The sequence below is a fragment of the Trichosurus vulpecula genome, chromosome 1 (genome assembly GCF_011100635.1).
Source record: "Trichosurus vulpecula isolate mTriVul1 chromosome 1, mTriVul1.pri, whole genome shotgun sequence".
NCBI lineage: Eukaryota > Metazoa > Chordata > Mammalia > Diprotodontia > Phalangeridae > Trichosurus > Trichosurus vulpecula.
The window spans coordinates 409,961,530-409,973,278 of record NC_050573.1 but is presented as its reverse complement, the minus strand read 5'-3'; positions in this window follow the sequence as shown (position 1 = coordinate 409,973,278).

Here is an 11,749-nt window from a genome sequence, read left to right as displayed (position 1 = left end):
AAATGTTTTCTTACACACTAAGTGATGAGGAAGATCAAGGCAGGCAGCCAAAGGAAGACAACAAGGTCAAGGCTCCTATATTCAAGGCCTTTGAGAAAAAATATGAAATGGTCTCAGGCATGGAAGAGCTCAAAAAGGATTTTGAAAATCAAGTAAGAGAAGTGGAGGTAAAATTGGGAAGAGAAATGAGAATGATGCAAGAAAATCATGAAAAATGAGTCAACACCCAAAAATGCTGAAGAAAATAACACCTTTAAAAATACTAACCCAAATGGCAAAAAATGCCCAAAAAGCCAACGAGGAGAAAAATGCAGAGTTGGCCAAATGGAAAAGGCAGCCCCAAAGCTCACTGAAGAAAATAATTCCTTAAGAATTAGAATGGAGCAAATGAAGCTAATGACTCCATAAGAAATCAAGAAATTATAAAACAAAACCAAAAGAATGAAAAAATAGAAGACAATGTGAAATATCTCATAGGAAAAACCACTGACCTGGAAAATAGATCCAGGAGAGATAATTTTAAAAGTATTGGACTACCTGAAAACCATGATCACAAAAAGAGCCTAGACTTCATCTTTCAAGAAATTATCAAAGAAAACTGCCCTGATATTCTAGAGCCACAGGGCAAAATAGAAATGGAAAGAATCCACTGATTGCCTACTGAAAGAGATCCCAAAAGGAAAACTCCTAGGAATATTGTAGCCAAATTCCAAAGTTCCTAGGTCAAGGACAAAATATTACAAGTGGTCAGAAAGAAACAATTCAAGTATTGTGGAAATACAATCAAGATAACACAAGATTTAGCAGTTTCTACACTAAGGGATCTGGGGGATTGGAATATGGTATTCCAGAGGTCATAGGAGATAGGATTAAAACCAAGAATCACTTACCCAGCAAAACTGAGTATAAGATTTCAGGGGGGAAAACTGATATGCAGTGAAATAGAGGACTTCCAAGCATTCTTGTTGAAAAGACCAGAGCTGAATAGAAAACTTGACTTTCAAATACAAGAATCAAGAGAAACATGAAAAAAGTAAACAGGAAAGAGAAGCCGTTATTATTAAAGTTAAACTGTTTATATTCCTACATGGAAAGATAATATTTGTAATTCAAGAGACCTTTCTCAGTATTAGAGTAATTAGAGGGAATATATGTGTGTGTGTGTGTGTATGTATGTGTGTATGTACCTGTATGTATGTGTATATATGTGTGTATCTGTGTATGCATATATGTATGTATATGTGTGTACATATGTGTATATGTGGGCGTGGGTGTGGGTGTGCAGACAGAGGGCATAGGGTGAGCTGAATATGAAGGGATGATACATAAAAAATAAAATTAAGTGTTAAGAGGAATGTATTTGGAGAAAGAGAAAGGGAGAGGTAGAACGTAGTAAATCATCTCACATAAAAGAGCCAAGAAAGAGTTTTTATAATGGAGGGGTAGAGGGGAGAAGTGAGAGGGAATAAGTGAGCCTTACTCTCATCAGATATGTCTTAAGGAGGCAATAACAAACACACTCAATTGGGTATAGAAATCTATCTTACCTTGCAGGAAAGCAGGGAGGAAGGGGATAAGACAGGGGAGATAATAGAAGGGATGGCAAATTGGGGGAAGGGGCAATCAGAAGCAAACACTGAGAGAATAGAATAAATGGAGCGTGGGACAGGATAGAGGGCATATTTATAGATACAACCAAAAAAATCGCTAAACTATTAGCTAATTCAACCAAAAAAGAGGAAAACATTTAAAAAGATTTTAAAATGATCATTTTTCCCTCATTTTCTCAAAAGAGAATTCACAATGATCAGAATCACGTGTATCTAATAATGTGGCAACAAAATTTAAAATAAATTAATTCAAACAATGTCAACAAAATGTAAAATATTCAAATTACAAAACAAGGAATACAGCATATAAATAGCCCAGTCTTAGAAAGGAAAATTGAAAAAGAATGGATAGCACCCTTTCCAGGACTCTTTTGCCAATTCCTATTTGCATTGGTTCACTAGATTCCCAGATGGCAACTACTACTACTCCATCAGGATTCAAAAAGCAACCTGGAAGGGAACTGGGGTTGCTAATACTCACAAGCCCCAACTGGCATGCTTCTCATTAATTATCAGCTGATTATCAGGCTGTTTAATAAGCACATAGATCAAGGACAATTAGACAAAAACACCCCTCACCCCACAAAAAAAGAACCTGAGGCACACCCTTCCCTTACACACATAAGATCCCTGGGGAAAGTTGGCTCTACCTTCTAGGAAATAGTAGTAAGATTCATGTGTAATACATACAGGTGTCAAAGAGACAACTCATAGCATATGCTTACTAGGTATCTTCCCATCATTGCATTCTTAGGAAGTCCCTCTTAGTTAAAGCTCTCTTCTGGGACCTAAGGATTAGTGCCTTTCTAGAGTCCATAGCCTGTTCTTCTCTCTACCCTAACGCACCACAGTTCCTGAAATGTTTTCCCTTGATAGGTCTACTTGATGTTCCATATACCTCTCAGCTCCCAATAAAGACATGCCAAGGGAAACTGCTACCAACACTAACAGTGTTTCAATGCTCTCCCAGCCCTTAAAAATCTCATGGTTGCTACATGGGCAATGGAGGGTTTGGGGGAGGTGGGGAAGGTAACTCCCTCTCACTAACCCTTCATTACTGAGTTTGACCACTGATTGCCTATTTTTTATACATAGCTCCATGGAGGCCATGACTGATTCTTTTCAAGCAGCCACAAGATATTTACTGCGCAGTATCACTTTTGTAACTCTTTCAAATTAATTAAGTACTACATTGTTGGTAAATGTTGTGTCAAAACAAAATGAATCTATGAACATTTCCAAAAAGTCTACCAATTTTCCAGACTATGTGCCTACAAAAATATTATTTTTCCATAAAAATCCTCAAGCAAAATACTTTTTAATCTAAAAAAATAACCATGCCAGAATGGAATTATAATCTAAAGTATCTTTCCCATTTCACATAAATGAAAACTCTCTTCAAATGTGTTACATATTTTACCAGCTAAAAAGAGTTCTTCTTTTTCTTTACTTTTACAAGAAATTATTAAATACAGGAGGTATGAACAAATTCATTGAATTTTCCACTAAGAGAAAATTTATATCATACATATACTTCCATATGCTACTGGGTATTGCAGATGACTTCATATATACAATGCTGTAGTATATTTAAAATGCTATGTAGTCAGTGGTGCTAGAATACACAAGTTGTCCCAAAAGTCTTAGTGGAGTTTTAATAACCATAAAGCTCAGTATTGCACTAAGACTTTTGAGACTCTCATATTTAGCTTTTTCTTCCCACTACTTCAGTAAGAGCCATTCAAAGGCATATGTAATTTTGGACTCATTTCAGGCATGAACTAAAGAAAGATACAACTCGTTCTTACCTTGAAGGGACAATGTGGGAAACATATATAATTTTAAGTTGGGAGTGACCTTTATCCAATCCAAACCCCTTATTTTATAGACATAGAAACTGAGACCCAGACAAGGAAAAGTAGATTGGCTAAGATCACACAAGGAATAAATAGCAGAGCCTAGATTCAAACCTCAGAGTTTCTTACACCATATCAAGAAGTACTTTGCCTGTGATGTAAAAACAGTAACTTTCCTGAAGATTTACTTGTATTATAAATAAAATAATAAGGGTGAGGACCCTTTGAAAAATCAGGTACCCATAGTTTTAGCTTGTACATTCTATCAAGAACTCTCCTTATTTCGTAAGTTAGGGTATTAATGAAGCAGTCTGTTCTAAAACCTAACCCTAAGATAAAATCTTTAACTGATTATCACAGACTGAACAGAAGAAGTAAAAATGATTTGTCTAATGATCACACTTGTATGATTCAGGTTTGAGTTAGTTCAGATGTATTTGTACTGGAATAATGCTTTGTGTCTATTTGAATACTTCACCTGTCCATTCTTCTGGGAGAAATGTGACTTTACTTAATGGAAATAAGGGAAACTGAGGCAAAGCATGGATTAGGAAGAGAATAGATCATTGTTCTTACCTGTGGAAACACACAAAGTTTTGTTTTCCAGATGTAAGTCATTGAAAAATCTTCCTCATCATAAGTGTAGATGAAAATGAAGAATATTTTTGTTTGGAAAAAGACACCCAATGTTATTTTATAAAGCACACTCATTGAACTAATTTTGACAATTCATGCATAGAATAAACCAAATTCCAAAATAGGTGAAAAACCCAAAATTACCAATAGTAATGATGAGCTTAAATTGGTTATGCAGCCTGAATATGAAATATCCTACTGCAGAAAAAAATAGAAATTAATGAGATCTTGTACCTTTTATCCCTAAGGCTAGGGGGAAAGTTCTTAATCAACCAGAAAGAAATGATCACAAAAGATAAGAGTTAATTATGTGTTCCTCACACAAAACACTCTGTCTCCAGAGTTGGGCACTTTCACTGGCTGATCCTCATGCCTGGAACATTCTCTTTCTTCATCTCCACCTCCTGGTTTGCCTGACTTCCTTCAAATCCCAGATAAAATTCCATCTATGAGAAGCTTTTCCCAATCCCCCTTAATACTAGGACTTTCTCTCTGTTAATTATCTTCAATTTATCTTCTATATATCTCATTTGTACATAGGTGTTTTTATGTTGTTTCCTCCATTAAGCTTCTTGATACATAAAGCTTCTTGATAGTAGGAACTGTCTTGTATTCCAGACATTCAGCACACTGACTAATCCATTGTTTGGTGCTTTATCATGCTTTACTGACTGACTGACAAGCTTTTTTGCCACAAAAAATATATGTGGAACATCTGTTAAGACATTAGACCTATGGTTTGCAGTCAGCTTTAGGGAAGGGATTATCCATGTTCATGAAATCTGACTGGATTTTTCTCTGGATTAATTGCACTGACAGGATATCTGGTTATTATAGAGACAGTTACATGCAGCAAGTGGCAATATCTGTTCCTAAGAGGTATAACTTTAAAAAGCAGGTTAGATGAAAGGGAGGTAAGATGAGATGGGGACAGGTAAAGTCATGTGGATGACATGGGATAATCTCTCAGTGTTCTAAAATTGAGACAAACTAATCAAATGGCCCACAATAGTTAATATACAATCTACTTACACAAGGAGTTAATTAATTTACAATCTTTTTTTTTTGGTGGGGGCAGAGTCTCATAAATACTTGGGAGACTAGTAGAATGGTGCCAAAGCAAAAAGATAAAACATCACACAAAGGTTGACATAATCTGTTTGGATTGTCATAATGAAAAAATGACAGGCTAGTACTGATGTTACTGCATACCTAAAAATTGGCTCTTGTCAGCAGCTGGTCCACATACAGAGGTGTGTCATCATTGCATACAGATAAGGATGGCCAGCAGAACAAACACTGATAAGAATGACTTGGGAGGGAAGCAAAGGGAAGCCCCTGCTCCAGTAGAAGGACAGTATGTCACAATTTTCAATAGTATCCAAAGCTAAGCACTCATAAGATGGTCCCTAGCCAAGAAAAAAAAAACTTTATTTGTTTCTTTTGTTGTACTTTGCTTCAGATTTTTAAATTTTTAAGTTTTAAAGGCCAAACTCATAAATATTTACAGAGAGATCTTACTAAGCAGAAAAAGAGATTAGAAAAATGTTTTTCTATGAATGCAACATGTTTCATGCAATTTGAATTATATAATCAATTTTATAATGGGTAAAGAATATATAAATCTACTTTTATGAGGCTACATTTCAAATGATACAAGAAGCTGTGACAAATCCAAATTAAGCATTTAATTTCTATCTACTGTATTTATCACGGCTCAAATTAAATTTAATAAACATTGTCATCTATGTTAACAAGTACATTTCCATAGAAGTGTTTAAATATCACCAAGTGAAAATACTATATCTGATATTGAGGATTACCTTTGGCCACTAGTGTTGATATATTCACCTCAAAATTCTATTTTTACATCTGTGACACCTACTGCTAACCATATCTTTAAAACATTGTTCAATAAACTTGGACACTCAGAGCTTCTGGAAAATCTCTTTTCCAATGTCCTGAATTTCTTGGGTTTTGCTTAAAGTTTATCAATAGTGAAATAATAACCCACAACCAAAATAAATAAAGTTGGATCACATTTGTGAATAATTAGGCAGTGGTTTCTTTTGCATAAACCACATTTGTATTTTATTGGTTTAAGAAAAAGACACTCACCACAGTCATTACAATGCCATCTGTAGCAACACCCAAAAAAGCATTTAAATGGGTAATGTCTGAGGTTATATTCATTGTTAATTAAATGTTAGATACTAAGTAGAGATCGAAAGACAACTTTTGAAACTGACCATTTTATGCTGATTTACACTTAACTAGACTTTCATCCCCAAATTACAATGTGATTTTTTAAAAGATGATTTAAACTGGGAGAGGATTCTGGGAAGATGGCGGAGCAGGTCAGAAAACTTTCAGCTCTCCAAATTTCCTCCACAAAAAAAAGACTTAACATTACCTCAGAGCAGCAGACATAAATGTTTGATAAAGCAGTTGTCCTCCTAAGACAATTGAGAAGACCCCAGGAAAAAACCCAACCTCTAAAGGAGGAAGTTTGTCCTGAATGAAATGCAAACACCCCCAGGCCAACTCTGAAGAATCAACAAGCAACAAGCCCTGGGGGTAGCTGAGTTGAGGAGCAACCTCAGCCCTAGAAACTTTCATTCTGAAGACAGTAGGGGGTCAGATGGCTGAGTCAGAGGAAACTAGAGAGATGCCAAGCACAGCTGTGCTGACCGGATGTATCCAGGGCTGTGGATGCAGGGAGAAGGAACTAGCACACACCTGGTGAATGCAGTATCAAGGGGCGGGACCCTGTTGACTGTGGGCACTTGCAGGAGAGCAGAGTCCCTGGTTTCAGTTCCAGGGCAGAGAGGACAGCTGTAGTTTGCAGCCACCTGAGGGACTACAGAGAGCAAGATCATTTGTGGATGTGTGACTTGGGGGCCCTAGCTGTGGCTTAGGTGTGGAGAGGAGAGTACAAAGTTGGCCCCCAAGACAGACCTCAGAAAATAACAGTAAGAGGGACCTGAGACTTGGGGCATCATTCCTCATATGTCAAAACTACAACTTGATTACACTAGTAGCTGCTAAAAACAAAATAAGAAATAATTAAATAAAAATGAGTAAGCAAAGAAGTAGCCATATCAAAGCATAACCAAGCAAAATGAGTAACCATAGATAGTTATTATAAAGATAGAGAATATCTGGGTTCATATTCAGAGGAAGATAATGGAGCTGGGAAAAAAAGCCACTCCTTTTTCAATGAGAAACATCAAATGGCCCCCAGCACAAAAAGAGTTCTTACAAGAACTCCAAAAGGACTTTAAAAATCAAATAAGAGAGAATAAGGAAAAATTAGAAAAATAAGAGCAAATCAAGAAAATTATGAAAAGAAAGTCAACTAACTTGAAATAGAGAATCAAAAACATAAGATAATAATTCATTGAAAACTAGAATTGGACAAGGGGAGGCGAACGATGTTCTAAGACACCAAATCATAAAACAAAATCAAAAGAATGAAAAAATTGAAGAGACAGTGAAACATCTCCTCAGAATAACAACCGATCAAGAGAACAGTTCAAGGAGAAATAACATACAATTACAATTTAAAAAAAGAATCTTGATACAATATTACAAGAAATTATTGAATAAAATAGCCTGAAGTTCTAGGAGGAGAAGACAAAGCAGAAGTAGAAAAAATCCACTGATCACCATCTGAAAGAGATCCCAGGAGGAATACTTACAAGAATATGACAATCAAATTTCAAAGCTCCTAAGTTAGGGAGGAAATATTGAAAGCAATAATAAAAAAAACAATTTAAACATCATGGAGATTCAACAAGGATTACACAAGACCTATCAGATACAACATTGAAGGACTGTAGGTCTTGGAATGCTAGATTTTGCAGAGCAAAAAACTGGGATTATGACCATAAGTAAGTTACCTACAAAAATTAAATATAATCCTGAATGAAAAAAATGAGTATTTAATGAATTCAAAGACTTTCAGGTTTTTGTAGCAAAAACTTCAGCACTTAAGGGAAAATTCAACATATAACATCCAGGAGAAATATAAGGTAAACATTAAAGACCAATTATAAGGGACTCAATGAGGTTGAATTGTTTACTTCATATATGTGAAAATGTTAGCAATACTCTTATGGTTGTCCTCATTATTTGGGTTGTTTGAAAGAAAAGCTTGGGATGAGCTGAGTATGTTTGGGGTGATTCTAAAAACAAAACCATGTAGGAACAGATAAAAAAGGAGAAATTATCTTATGCAAATAAGGCATAATGGGAAAAATTAGTACAAAAGGGATAAGGAGGGATAAGGGAAAGGTTTTTTGAGGGGTGAGTAAATTAAGGAATAGGAAAGCAAAGTAGTATGTAGAAGTAAAGCAGAGGAGTAAGGAAAGATAGGGTAAATAGAGTGAGAAGGATAGTGAGGAAAAATAGGAAGAAGGAAAATACACAAATAATCTCAGTTTAGAAAGTGAATGAGATGAATTTATCCATAAAAATGGAAATTGATAGCAGATTAAAAATTTGAATTCAACAATATGTTCCTTTCAGAAAATATTATAAAAAGAGATGCACACAAGGGTAAAATAAAGGGCAGGAGTAAAATTTGTTATGTAAAAAACAGGAGGGATAGTAATAATGATCTCGGACAAAGTTAAGATAGATTTAATCAAAAGTGAAAAATAGAGAAACTATACTATGTGTGAGCAATTTATTAATGTTGTCTTAGACCATTTAAAATACCTAGACAATATAAAATACCTGAGTGTATACCTGCCAAAACTGACACAGGAACTATATGAACATAAACATAAAACATTTTCTATATGAATTAACCTAGATTCAAATAATTGAAGTAATATTTATTGTTCATGGGTAGGTAATGCCAATATAATTTTAAATGATAATTTTACCTATTTAACCTATTTATTCAATGTCATCCCAATTAAATTACTAAAAAATTATTTTACCAAATTAGAAAAAATAACAACAAAGTTCATTTGGAAAAGCAAAAGGTCGGGAACCTCAAAGAAACCAGTAAACAAAAAGATGTAAAGGAAGTAGATTCAGTAGTATCAGATCTTAAACTATGTTATAAGGGACAGCATTATTGAAGTGTAAAAAGGATAATGTCAATTATTTTAAATTAAAATATTCTTGTATAAATAAAACCTATGTAGCCAAGAATAGAAGGAATACAGAAAAGTGGGGAGAAATCTTTCGTAGACAATCAGATAGGATGTGATTGGGTTGGGATATTGCTGTGGTTTCAGAAATGAGGAGCTGGTTGATTTAGAAAAAACATGGAAACACTTGATCTATGTAGGAAGATGCTATTTACGTTCAGAGAAATGGACAACAGGTAGAAATAAGCATGGTATGGTCTCACCTATATGTGTATACATGTGTATGTTTATAGATATCTATTTCTGTGTGTGTGTGTGTGTGTGTGTGTGTATGTCCACATTTATTGTAGCTTTCTTGGGGGATGGGAGTAAGGGGAAAAATAAAGTAGAAAGTACACAGCAGAAAACAAAAGAAAATCAACAAGGAAGCAAAGAAAAGCTGGACAACTTTGAAAACAATATATGGTATTTATTATATAGGTTTTCTTGAAATAGAAATGTATTATTTTATATCAAATCCTCTCTTATAGTCTACTGTGTACATGGCAATTTTTTTATTTTTTCATTTTGTATTGAAGTTTTAAGATAAAAACAACTTATAAAAAATAAAAAGCTGGATCTTACAAAAAAGATGATTTAAACTTCCCTATGTCTGCTTTCATGGATGTCCCATTTAGCTGTCTTTTTAGAAAAAGACAAACTCATAATGTAGGTTGGCAATGTTGATAACAAAAATTTCTATTGTATGTTCAAAAGTTGTAACTAGGGCAGGAAAATGGAGTGTTTTCCCAGGACACTGAATTTAGAGAAGCCTGAGAGCTTGTCAAGTCCTTTAGCCAGACAGAAACAACAGAACTGGGAACTAGTTAGCCAGAAATAGGATGATACTAAATGACTTGCACTCTCCCCCCAAAAGTATTTGCTCTGGTATCCTTTATCCATGGTCATAGTGTCACAGATTAGGAAATAATGGGGGTGTATAGTTTGCATAGCTTGCCCCAGCCACTAGTCGTACTGTCCCATAAACAACGGGTAGCTACGGCTTTCTGCTTATGAAATAATGTTCACTGAAGCTCTTACAAAAGTTCAATGTCAGAGTGTTCAATAGAGTTTCCCTTTCTTTCAAATAGCTTTTAATAAGTTTTTGGTAATGTTACAACCCCTGGCAAGGGAGATGGCTGGTCACAAAACTCACTGGGATTTACCAATGTCAACATAAAAGGTAGCTGTTCATTCCCTGGCCTTTGTTGATTTTATGATGAAGCAACAACACTTGTTAAAGTGTTGAAGAAAGCATAAGACCTGCATGTAACACACAACTCATGGTTGTCACCCCTCACCTGATATTGTTAACCAAAATTTGAATTTCACTGGATATTCTTTCTGTAGGAATTACCAGGCTCCCTCCCAAAGAAATTTGAATGAAGTAATTTCCCAAGGTCATTATGTAAATGCTTGAAAGTCCTGTATTTTACTGAAAATTTATATTTTGCCCTGGAGTATTATACTCAGCTTTGTTGGGTAGATGTTTCTGGTTTTAATCCTAGATCCTCTGACCTCCAGAATATCATATTCCAAGCCCTTTGATCCTTTAATGTTGAAGCTGCTAGATCTTGTATTATGCTGATTGTATTTCCACAATACTCAAATTGTTTCTTTCGGTCTGCTTGCAGAATTTTCTCCTTGATCTGGGAACTCTGGAATTTGGCTACAATATTCCTAGGAGCTTTCTTTTTGGGATCTTTTTCAGTAGGCAATCAATGGATTCTTTCCATTTCAATTTTACCCTCTGGTTCTAGAATATCAGGGCAGTTTTCCTTGATAATTTCTTGAAAGATGATGTCTGGGCTCTTTTTTGACCATGGCTTTCAGGTAGTCCAATAATTTTTAAATTATCTCTCCTGGATCTATTCTCCAGGTTAGTGTTTTTTTCAAATGAGATATTTCACATTGTCTTCCATTTTTTCATACTTTTGGTTCTGTTTTATAATTTCTTGATTTCTCAAAAAGTTACTAGCTTCCACTTGCTCCATTCTAATTTTTAAGGCAGTATTTTCTTCAGTGAGTTTTTGGACCTCCTTTTTCATTTGCCTAATTATGCTTTTTAAGGCATTTTCCTCCTCATTGGCTTTTCTGGAGCTCTTTTGCCATTTGGGTTAGTCTATTTTTTAAGGTGCTATTTTCTTCAGTATTTGGGGGGAGTCTCCTTTAGCAAGTCATTAATTTGTTTTTCATGATTTTCTTGCATCACTTTCATTCCTCTTCCCAATTTTTCCTCTACTTTTCTTACTTGATTTTCCAAATCTTTTTTGAGCTCTTCCATGGCCTGAGACCAATTCATATTTTTCATGGAAGCTTTGAATGTAGGATCTTTGACTTTGTTATCTTCTTCTGGCTGTATGTTTTGATCTTCTTTGTCACCAAAGAAAGATTCTATAATCTGAGACTTTTTAGATGCTTGCTCATTTTCCCAGCCAACTACTTGACTTTTGAGCTTTTTTTCAGGGTATGACTGCTTTCAAAGTAGAAAGTGCTTTGTCCC